This window comes from Megalobrama amblycephala, linkage group LG17 (genome assembly GCF_018812025.1).
Source record: "Megalobrama amblycephala isolate DHTTF-2021 linkage group LG17, ASM1881202v1, whole genome shotgun sequence".
Classification (NCBI taxonomy): Eukaryota; Metazoa; Chordata; class Actinopteri; order Cypriniformes; family Xenocyprididae; genus Megalobrama; species Megalobrama amblycephala.
This window is the reverse complement of record NC_063060.1, coordinates 20,405,558-20,416,234: the sequence shown is the minus strand read 5'-3', so window position 1 is coordinate 20,416,234 and position 10,677 is coordinate 20,405,558. Positions and strand designations below refer to the sequence as shown.

At 38.3% G+C, this 10,677-nt stretch overlaps 2 long non-coding RNA genes across 2 annotated transcripts; both read left to right on the top strand.

Moving 5' to 3' along the window:
- Positions 1-2,233: 2,233 nt before the first annotated feature.
- On the top strand, positions 2,234-7,261 carry LOC125251544. Its single transcript, XR_007181026.1, has 3 exons — positions 2,234-2,292; positions 5,654-5,706; positions 5,784-7,261. It is a non-coding gene; the product is annotated as an uncharacterized LOC125251544 (long non-coding RNA).
- A 149-nt stretch (positions 7,262-7,410) lies between these two features.
- On the top strand, positions 7,411-10,297 carry LOC125251995. The gene is made up of 3 exons (XR_007181109.1): positions 7,411-7,803; positions 9,173-9,271; positions 9,370-10,297. It is a non-coding gene; the product is annotated as an uncharacterized LOC125251995 (long non-coding RNA).
- The last annotated feature ends 380 nt before the right edge of the window (positions 10,298-10,677 follow it).

The window sequence follows — 10,677 nt, the reverse complement described above, 5'->3', positions numbered from 1 at the left end:
ACAGATGAAGTGAGACACTTAGACATTTATTATTCTCTGTATGTTCTTCCACAAAAATCAGCATTAAAATGGATAGTTCACCATTTGATATCATTTGCTCACCCTCAAGTTGTTCCAAACCTGTATGAGTTTCTTTCTTCTGCTGAACACAAGAAGATATTTTTGGTATAAGAAGGTTGGTAATCAAACAGTTGATGGTAGCCATTGACTTTGATTGGGGGAAAAAATACAATGGAAGTCTATGGTGCCATCAAATGTCTGCTTACCGACATTCTTCAGAATATCATCTTTTGTGTTCAACAGAAGAAAAAAATTCATACAGGATTGGAACAACATGAGGATGAGTAAATGATGACAGAATTTTCATTTTTGAGTGAACTATCCCTTTAAGTTCATTCTAAGCAATGGGACATTGACCATTTGGATTCTATTTCAAAAACAATGGCAATGAAAATTATCACAAAGTGTCTCATTTTACCTATATTTACCCCACATATTTACATTTTCTAAAGAAATTTTGAATGGTACTTGCTTGTTCAAAATATCCAACACAAACCTAACCTGTTATGTTAAAGTTCTCTGTGTCCATGCTAGATTTTTAATGGGATGTTTTAGGATGTTTTCTGTTCAAAAGTTTTTTTTGTTTGTTTTTTTTTTTTTATTTATTTAAAGGTGCCATCGAATTGAAAACTGAATTTACCTCGGCATAGTTAAATAACAAGAGTTCAGTACATGGAAATGACATACATTGAGTCTCAAACACCATTGTTTCCTCCTTCTTATATAAATCTCATTTGTTTAAAAGACCTCAGAAGAACAGGCGAATCTCAACATAACACTGACTGTTATGTAACAGTCGGGATCATTAATATGTATGACCCCAATATTTGCATATGCCAGCCCATGTTCAAGGCATTACACAAGGGCAGGACGTCTGGATCTGTGCACAGCTGAATCATCAGACTAGGTAAGTGAGCAAGAACAACAGCGAAAAATGGCAGATGGAGCGATAATAACTGACATGATCCATGATAACATGATATTTTTAGTGATATTTGTAAATTGTCTTTCTAAATGTTTCGTTAGCATGTTGCTAATGTACTGTTAAATGTGGTTAAAGTTACCATCGTTTCTTACTGTATTCACGGAGTCAAGAGAGCCGTCGCTATTTTCATTATTAAACACTTGTAGTCTGTATAATTCATAAACACAACTTCATTCTTTATAAATCTCTCCAACAGTGTAGCATTAGCCATTAGCCACGGAGCATAGCCTCAAACTCATTCAGAATCAATGTAAACATTCAAATAAACACTGTACTTACGCGATTAGACATGCTGCATGACGAACAATTTGTAAAGATCCATTTTGAGGGTCATATTAGCTGTGTGAACTTTGTTTGTGCAGTGATAGAGTCGAGAGCTCGGGAGGGGGCGGAGAGCGTGCAATTTAAAGGGGCCGCAGCCTGAATCGGCGCATTTCTAATTATGCCTCAAAATAGGCAGTTAAAAAAAATAATTTTAAAAAAATCTATGGGGTATTTTGAGCTGCAACTTCACAGACACATTCAGGGGACACATTAGACTTATATTACATCTTGTAAAAAAACGTTCAATGGCACCTTTAACAAAGACACATTAAATTGAAGTAAAACATTTAATTTACAAAAGATGTCTATTTCAAATGAGTGCTGTTCTTTTTCACTTTCTATTCATCCTGAATTCATTCAGTGTATCCTGAAAGAAAGGTATCATGGTTTCCACAAAAATATGAAGCAGCATACAGTAACTGTTTCAACATTAATAATAATAATGACCAGCATATTAGAATAATTTCTGAAGGATCATGTGACACTGAAGACTGGAGTAATGATGAAAATTCAGTTCTTTTAAAGTTTAATAATATTTAACAATATTGCAGTTTTACTGTATTTTGTATTATCTTTTATATATTACTGTATTATCTTTTGAAGTATATGAGTTTTTTTCCACCTGTTTTATAGTTCGCATAACAAAAAATGGTTTGTTTGCAAAGTAATAGCACACATTTTAACAAGTTACACAATTTGAGAAATCATTTATGAACTGTAAAGATACAGTGATGTGTAATATTTAGGGTTTAGGGATTCATTCACATCTCTAACCCATACTCTAAAGTGTGAGCAGTAACAATAAAGATTCTTAATTTAGCCAACACTACTAATAATCTGTTAATTATGTGTTTCATTCAACTAGGCTGGTGCATGTGGCAGCAAATGTGACTTCATCTCTTCATATAGAGGCAGAGTTAAAGGTCAGACATTCAGCTGACAGTGTCTCTGTCACACACACACACACACACACTGCCCTGACTGTGATGCGTCAAGGGTCGCTGGTTCTATTACTAAGGGTACATGAGGGGACAACACTGAGGAGGATGAGGATGTGAGCCAAAGATGCTTCAATTCCCCAGTCTCTCGCTCTCTTTCTCAGACCCTCAGGCTATGATCACCCTCTCCATCCCCTTCCCATCACTGCCAACATGGCCGTCTACGTCACTGCTGTGTGTTCATGTGTGTGTGTGTGGTGAGCAGGGGTGCGAGAGGGGTTTGCAGAGAGGCATGTTGGACCGTCAGCTCTGCTGGTGTCCCGGGGCTCGCACCAGGTGTTCACACTCGTGCTAATGAAAGAGAAAAGAGCAGGCGAGACGAAAGGAGAGCAGCCAAACCGAATGAGCTCCGTCTTTGCTTCGGCATTAACATCTCTATTAAACGCTAGCCAACATCTGCTACTGCTGAACAGGCAAACACTGTTCACTTACCCACCCTGCCGTGAGCGATCTGCCATGTGTGTGCGTGTCTAGCTTGACTGAAAGGCAACCCGCTAGTCATTTGTCACTTTTGCCTGGAAGTAAAAGATATGAGTAGAACCGCAGTGCATGATGGGATTGCCTCCTACTTTACCTCATAATAGTATATACTACATTTGTTAAGACCATCTTAGCAATAATGTTTTCTCACAGTTCTCAAAGGTTTCGAATCTCCCCTTGTGAAAAAGAAGTGTGCTGAATTGTACTGAATGTGCACTTGTTGTGTACTTCAAATCTTAAAGGGGACATCTGACTTTTTTCATGTTTAAGTGCTATAATCAGGTTTTTGGTGCATCTACCAACCCAGTAACTTTGTTTTGGTAAGCCTTTCTCTGCAAGCATGTTCAGATTTCGCTCCCCTTGTGATGTAGGAAGGGGATCTTATTATAATAGTACCGCCCCTTAATCTTCACGTTTCCACCCACGGCACTGCCATTTTGTTTTCGAATGCGAAAGCGGTGTACCAGTTCTAAGGCCATGGCAAAAGTTTGAGCAAAGCATGCTAACTGTTCTGTCGCTGGCTGCACAGATGAACACAGAACACTATTTAGAGTCTTGTTAGCTTGTGTAGCCTGCAAGTTGACCCTGGCAAGCTTGATTGCTAAAAAAGGAGCGTTTCTGTCTGAGCGATATTTTGGAAAAAATATTAGACCATTCACAGCATTTGAAAGCAATCATAAACATTAGCCAGGTGTGAATGGCTCTGTTTGGCAATCGGGTATACGCTATGTATAGTGGGCATCCATATGGGTTTTGCACAAAAGATTAACATGACGGCACATGCTAGTCGATGAGTTGAATCAACTCCACAGCAACTGCATGCATTTATTCACTAACCATTCAGAAATGTCCAGATGAATTCTAAAAGTTGTAACTTCTTCCTGAGTCTCTCCATCAGTGTCGACTCTGGTTTGAACAATGTAAGGCTGAACACTGTTACTGACAATCCTCATTTTGGCTGCGTGAGATTCTCCAGCTTTGTTGTTGTTGGTCCACCGAAGCGTGAGCTGTTAAAGCTCCGCCTTCTTCTGGAAAGGGGGCGGGAGCAGCAGCTCATTTGCATTTAAAGAGGCACACACAAAAACGGCGTGTTTTTGCTCACACCCAAATAGGGGCAAATTTGACAAGCTATAATAGATTATATGTGGGATATTTTGAGCTGAAACTTTACAGACACATTCTGGGGAGACTTATATTACATCTTGTGAAAAGGGGCATAATATGTCCTCTTAATTTAAAATTATAGCCTATTAAAAAAAACTGTACTTGCAGATAATATAATATGAATGGAATAAAAGGCCACTTAAGTGTATTTAAAGAGAGTACACTTTCATGGCTGTGTTTCTTTAAAAAAATTGTAAAAATGTCAGATTTTTAAAGCACATACTTAAAGTGCACTGAAAAAAAATGGTGTAGAAACAATATTCTCACAGAAATTGCTAGTGAATTCCACACACAATTATGGCAACTAACACATTAAATTAAACATGAAATTTTGAAGTAGAAAAACTGAAATAGTATTATGAACATTTTTCAGTGTACATTTTAAATCAGAATGTTTTAATAATCACAATTTGATGTGTTGACTAACATACTAAAGCAAGTATAAAGTAATTGACTATAATTTTAACTGTGTTTTTCGATATACATTACAGTATATATTATTTAAATGTACTGAATTCATCATTATAAATGTGTAAATACAAGTATATTTAAATATATGATCTACAAGTTACAATAGAAATGACATTAAATTACATTGCTTTTCAGTATTTAGCAGTACTCTTTAACCATATTTCAAATTATGAAATCACATAAAGATAGACTTAAGTCCTACTTTAGTGGACCAAAAAAAGCACTCTAAATTTCAGGTAATTGCATTCAATATATATTAAAACTATAATAAATTATCATTTAATTCAATTCACATGCAATTAGTGTCCGGAAACATTGCATTCATTTTGCACTTAAAGGGTTAGTTCACCCAAAAATTAAAATTCTGTCATTTATTACTTACCCTCATGCCGTTCCACACCCGTAAGACCTTCGTTAATCTTCGGAAAGCAAATTAAGATATTTTTGTTGAAATCCGATGACTCCGTGAAGGCCTGCATAGCCAGCAATGACATTTCCTCTCTCAAGATCCATAAAGGTACTAAAAACATATTTAAATCAGTTCATGTGAGTACAGTGGTTCAATATTAATATTATAAAGCGACGAGAATATTTTTGGTGCGCCAAAAAACCCCAAAATAACACCTAATATAGTGATGGCCGATTTCAAAACACTGCTTCAGGAAGCTTCAGAGCGTTATGAATCAGCGTATCGAATCAGTGGTTCGAAGCACCAAAGTCACGTGATTTCAGCAGTTTGGTGGTTTGACACACGATCCGAATCATGATTCGATACGCTGATTCATAACGCTCCGAAACTTCCTGCAGCAGTATTTTGAAATCGGCCATCACTAAATAAGTTGTTATTTTGTATTTTTTGGTGCACCAAAAATATTTTAAATATTTAAATATGTTTTTAGTACATTAATGGATCTTGAGAGAGGAAATGTCATTGCTGGCTATGCAGGCCTCACGGAGCCATCGTATTTCAAGAAAAATATCTTAATTTGTGTTCTGAAGATTAACGAAGGTCTTACGGGTGTGTAAAGGCACGAGGGTGAGTAATAAATCACATTATTTTTAATTTTGGGTGAACTAACCCTTTAAGTATATTCCTTTTATAGTATATAATTTCCATTATAAGTTCTCTTTTTAAAAATATGCTAAAGTGTACCTTTTTTTCCCCCCCAAGGGTTCCATGTCGAGATAATGATCCACTGGTTGCACACTTCACACATCATTCAGGTATTATTTGTCTCCTAAATACTGAGATTTTGTGCATTCTACTCATTTGACACTGCTTTTTGCATACCTTGTTGCAGAAAGGTGTGCATATTTAGCCCTCATTAGGATGGTCTTCATCACATGAACAGTTGAGTGTGTGAGTGAGAACGAGAGTGAGAGAGACAGAGAAAGATGAAGGAAGACTGCATCCCAGACTGGGACTTCATCCATCATTGGAATCAGCATGTGCTGTAATTACTGTGTCAAATAGATGGGAAGATGCCTTTGAGGAGGATTCCGGCTATGTGTGTGTGTACGCTTGTGCTTCTCTCCCTCCTGATCATTTTCCTCTCCCGAGTCACTTCCTCCTGCACTGTCATCTGTCATGCCTACATATGCTGTCACCGAGTGCTGGCAGCTCTGCCCAATCCCTCCACTGCAGAAACAGCGGGATTTCATACGCGCTGAAGGTTATATATCACATCAGTCGATGAGAAGGCTATACATTAGGGAAGACTGATGCGATTAGGTAGGGACAGCTATTCCACAGCACAGCTGTAACCTTTTATCAGCACAAAATATTGTCAGTGCACACAGCGCTGGCTTGAGATCTAAGACTGGAAGGTGTTCATTTTCGTTAAAGTGTTAGTCAGAGCCGTAGCCTAGTGGAAAGCATATGCTTCAAACACATTGAGCCGAGGTGCTTATGTAGAAGACTCACATGGACTAAATGCTCTTCCATTTTGCATCCTGATCTCTTTTCCTTAAAATTCCTTTTCCTGAACATTTTGCCAGCATAGCAACGTTGCTAAAATTACATTGGCAACCACTCAGCAATCATCTAGAACAGTGGTTCTCAACTGGTTTAGCCATAGGTACCACATTTTTCCATGGTCATTAAGCCACCGCCCAATTTTGGGGGAATTTCCTAAAAAATATATATTAATATTGTTATTAATACAGGATATATACATTATAATAAATTTAAATAATAAATAAAACCAAGCAAATTAATTTCACAAAAAAAAAAGGTTGACAGACACACACAAGTAGCTACCATCCCATTTTACTTAACATACACATAAATTGTAAGAATATGACCAATACTGATGAATAAACAGTAGCCTAGATTTTGTTAATATAGTACAATATAGTGAGTAAGTTGGTATGAGCCAAAACAGTCATTTAAACTATACAAAACAGCACAAAATGAAAACAAAGTGGCATTTTGGGATTACGGAAAGTACACTTACCATGGTAAATACATGATGCTAACATGAACGGCTAACACACAAAGTACCATTTATGTAATTTAGAGGTAGCCTTCTTTTTGGTAATTTCACGACATTGCGTTCTGGTAGTTTCTTTTGCGCTTTGTTTATAATGAAGTGATATACAGCACGCGCCGCCGCATTTGCGCGTGCAATTGTTGAGTGTGGCTACGAGCACAGTAGCTATAACGGCTGACAGAACTGGAAAGTTCGTTTTTCTGAGGTGAGTGACTTTTCATTTCGTAACAAGTTGCGAAAATAACTTTGGAATAATGACACTTACATGTAGTCTGACAATATCTCATCTGACCGCAGATACTGAATCAATATTATATATTACAATAAATATTATAAATCTTAATCATTATGATTTGTGTGTACTTTTGTAAACAAACACGTGCTTTTGCAAGATTAGTGAAAGTGAAAAGCTTTTGTGTAAATTTTTTAGCATCAATAGTCATGACAGTGGTAGTAGAATGGATCTGAGCAGATTTGGGAGCTCATATGTTCATGAAGTGTATAAAAGCAGTGAAGTGTGTAAGACATGTTTCTCCTCCCCTCACATGAGCAGAAATCTGAGAGATGAGGAGAGTCCTGGGGCCATATGGCTCAGCTGGAGGTACCAGGAGTGCCCAGGCGAAACCATGAGGTGGAAACGGTTTACTCGCTCTACTGATTCAGTGTGCTATCAAAGAGCTGCCGAACCTGTAAAGAACCCCCTCCCCCGCCGGCGGCCCAGGTACTAACCTGTGTGACAGGAAAAAAATGGTAAAACCATTTGACCCGGTGCTGGCCGCTGCATCCTCCATCCGGATGAGGACTTCTCGTAAAAATACAACAAAACAGGGTGAGCAATGGGGAGAGGGAGTGCTAAGGTTTGTGTGTTTCATGAGAAAGAAGTTAATATTTAAAATTAAGTTAATTCAATTAAATAAGTTAAAATGAATAATTTGCTCAATATAACCAAGTGTGAGGTATATAAATATGGTTTCCACAAAAATGTTAAGCAGCACAACTTTTTCAACATTGATAATAATAATAATCATATTAGAATGATTTCTGAAGGATCATGTGACTCTGAAGACTGGAGTAATGATGCTGAAAATTCAGCTTTCCCATCAGAGGAATAAATTACATTTTAAAATACATTCAAATGGAAAACAATTATTTTAATTTGTAATAATATTTCAGAATATTACAGTTGTACTTTTTTTTGTTTTGTTTTTTTTTTTCTTCAAATAAATGCAGCCAAAAGCATTTAAAAATCTTACTGACCCCAACATTCTGAACGGTATTTTTTCTACCCCACCATAAAACTAAATTATGATACCACAGATCCATTGTGTCACATACTGTTTGTTCATATGCAAGCGCTAGCATCCAGCTGTATATTAATTACCATAAAATTCATTTTTAGGTTCGAAATCTAAAGGCTGCAGAGGTAGCTTTACCTTGTATTCATCGATCAATACACTGAAAGAGAATCGTCACAAACTTCTCATCTTGCACATATGCACACGTTGAATATCCATCATACATTGTATTCATATTTTTGGCATGCTATACTGATTTCAGATGTACTGATTGTAATTGCACACTGTTATTGAGCAATCTGAAATGCAACCCTTGTGTTTGTGTGGTTATGTGATACTTCAAAAATAACACACATTCACAATATGTGTGTTCATCTCATTGCTGGGGATATAAACTGGAAATCAGTAATTCATAATTATGCACACAAGCATGCCATGCTAGAAAAGGCAACTTTAGCCGGTAGTTGTGTTTTCAAACTTGATAGCCAATCATATCTAGCCATTAGCTGATTGGCCAGCCTACCAAAAACCTGTTTGAACACCTTCATTTGTAGCTTGATTGTTGCAAGTCTGATCTACTAGCTTGGACCAGCCAATGGCAATCTTAGACCAGCTGGAAAAATAGCTTCAATATTTTCGTCTTGGAAATAACTGCTTTTTTCCCCTCCTTGATAGTCTTCAATCCGCAAACACCATACATTCCCAATCCCATGCGTTCACATTTAGGTGAGTTACACTAACAGGTTTTGTGCTTTCAGCGCAGTTGCAGCTGCAGGTTTATTAGGAAGTGGCAGCTCTCATGGGCTATTAGGAGTGTGTAACATTCTGTGCCATATGCTAGCTGGTTGTTTAGGAGCAGAAAACGAGCCGCTGTGTGGCTGAATGTAACAAACATTTTGGCAGTTAATTACCACGGTGACATCTATAACCAAGACTGGACGACAGACGCCAAAGACAAAGAGACGAGCCGAGCCCCTGTGAGACTAATAAAGGGAAGAAAAGGTAAATTTTCATGTAATGTTCTGCATTTTGGTTCAAATTTATAACATTTACCATATGTTGTTGTTGTAAAAATCTAAAATGTACCATTTCTCCCTAAGCACTTCCCATCTGAATTGGTGCCATGTATGAAGGAGCTAGTATTCAGCTATTTTGAATTGCATCACAGCGCCAATTCCACTCAGGTAATTGGTTTGCATGCTCAGTTTCCGAACCTGAACTGTACGTCGAAAAAACTTCGCCCGGAGTCACACCTCAGGTCAGATCTTTATTACAAGAGAGGAATGAAACGGTTCCTTTCTTCCCTTCCTCCACTGCAGATATACAAAGCGAACTTGTCGTCCAAAGAGCCGGAGGGTTATTTTAAGCAGCCTCTGGCTGAGTGGCGTGTGCGTCGGGTAATCAGCATGCAAGGAGAGGTAATTTAAAGATGTCTCGTCGCTGACAAGAATTAAATTGTGTTTTGATTTTCTCATTAGCCTAATCTCAAGTGGGCCTCGTTATTGTGTAATTTTCCGGCGTTGACACGACATCTTGTTTTGGGAGCTGACAGCCTTATGCTGTCGGGGAGGTGGAGGGGTATCAAGCGTGAGCTCGGAGGACACTGATTGGTCCCCTCCCTCTGAGCTGATATGAGCGGGGATGTTATATATCGACACCTGGGGCGTGGCTGGGGAGGGGGGACGTGACTGGCTTGGGCCTCTCAGATGCATCTTTCAATGTCACTTTGTTTTTGAGATGCCATCACTTTTACAACAGAGTAAATTAGCTTTTCAGGGTCCTGGCGTTTCTCTCTGGGAGGCTGTCGAATCTTCCGTCATTCCTCTCGCTCTGACACTAGCTTCACATCCCAGTGCCGCCAGTCCCCCGTGAATCCGATAAGACCGGCGACCTCTAACGAAGTACACCCGTACATGAACGTGCGCTGACACTTCGAACCCTTCAGATGCGCTTCATCGTTTTCACCTAATGGCGAAAATCTGGCTAGTTTCTTATTGTAAAGCTGTGTTTTTACAGTGTTTATTTAGCACACAGCCAATATAATCATCAAATATACACACGGTTATACAATTGGAAAGATGCAAGCTTTGTTTCCAAATGCCCAAAGAAAAGATACAGTGTCAATTTAACATGCCCCTATTATGCTATTTTAAAGGCTCCTAATTTTGTTCTGGAAGTCTCCTACAATAGGTTTATATGCATCCAAGCTCAAAAAACACTTTAAGTTTCTCATAATATAGATTGCAGCATCACCTCTTTTCTCACAGTGTCTGAAACGGTTCAATAAAGGATTCAGTCTCTCTAAGCCCCTCCTTTCTGAGAGCCTAGTCTGTTCTGATTGGTCAGACGGCCCAGTCTGTTGTGATTGGTCTAGCATAGGGCTGCACGATTAATCGGAAAATTAGGGG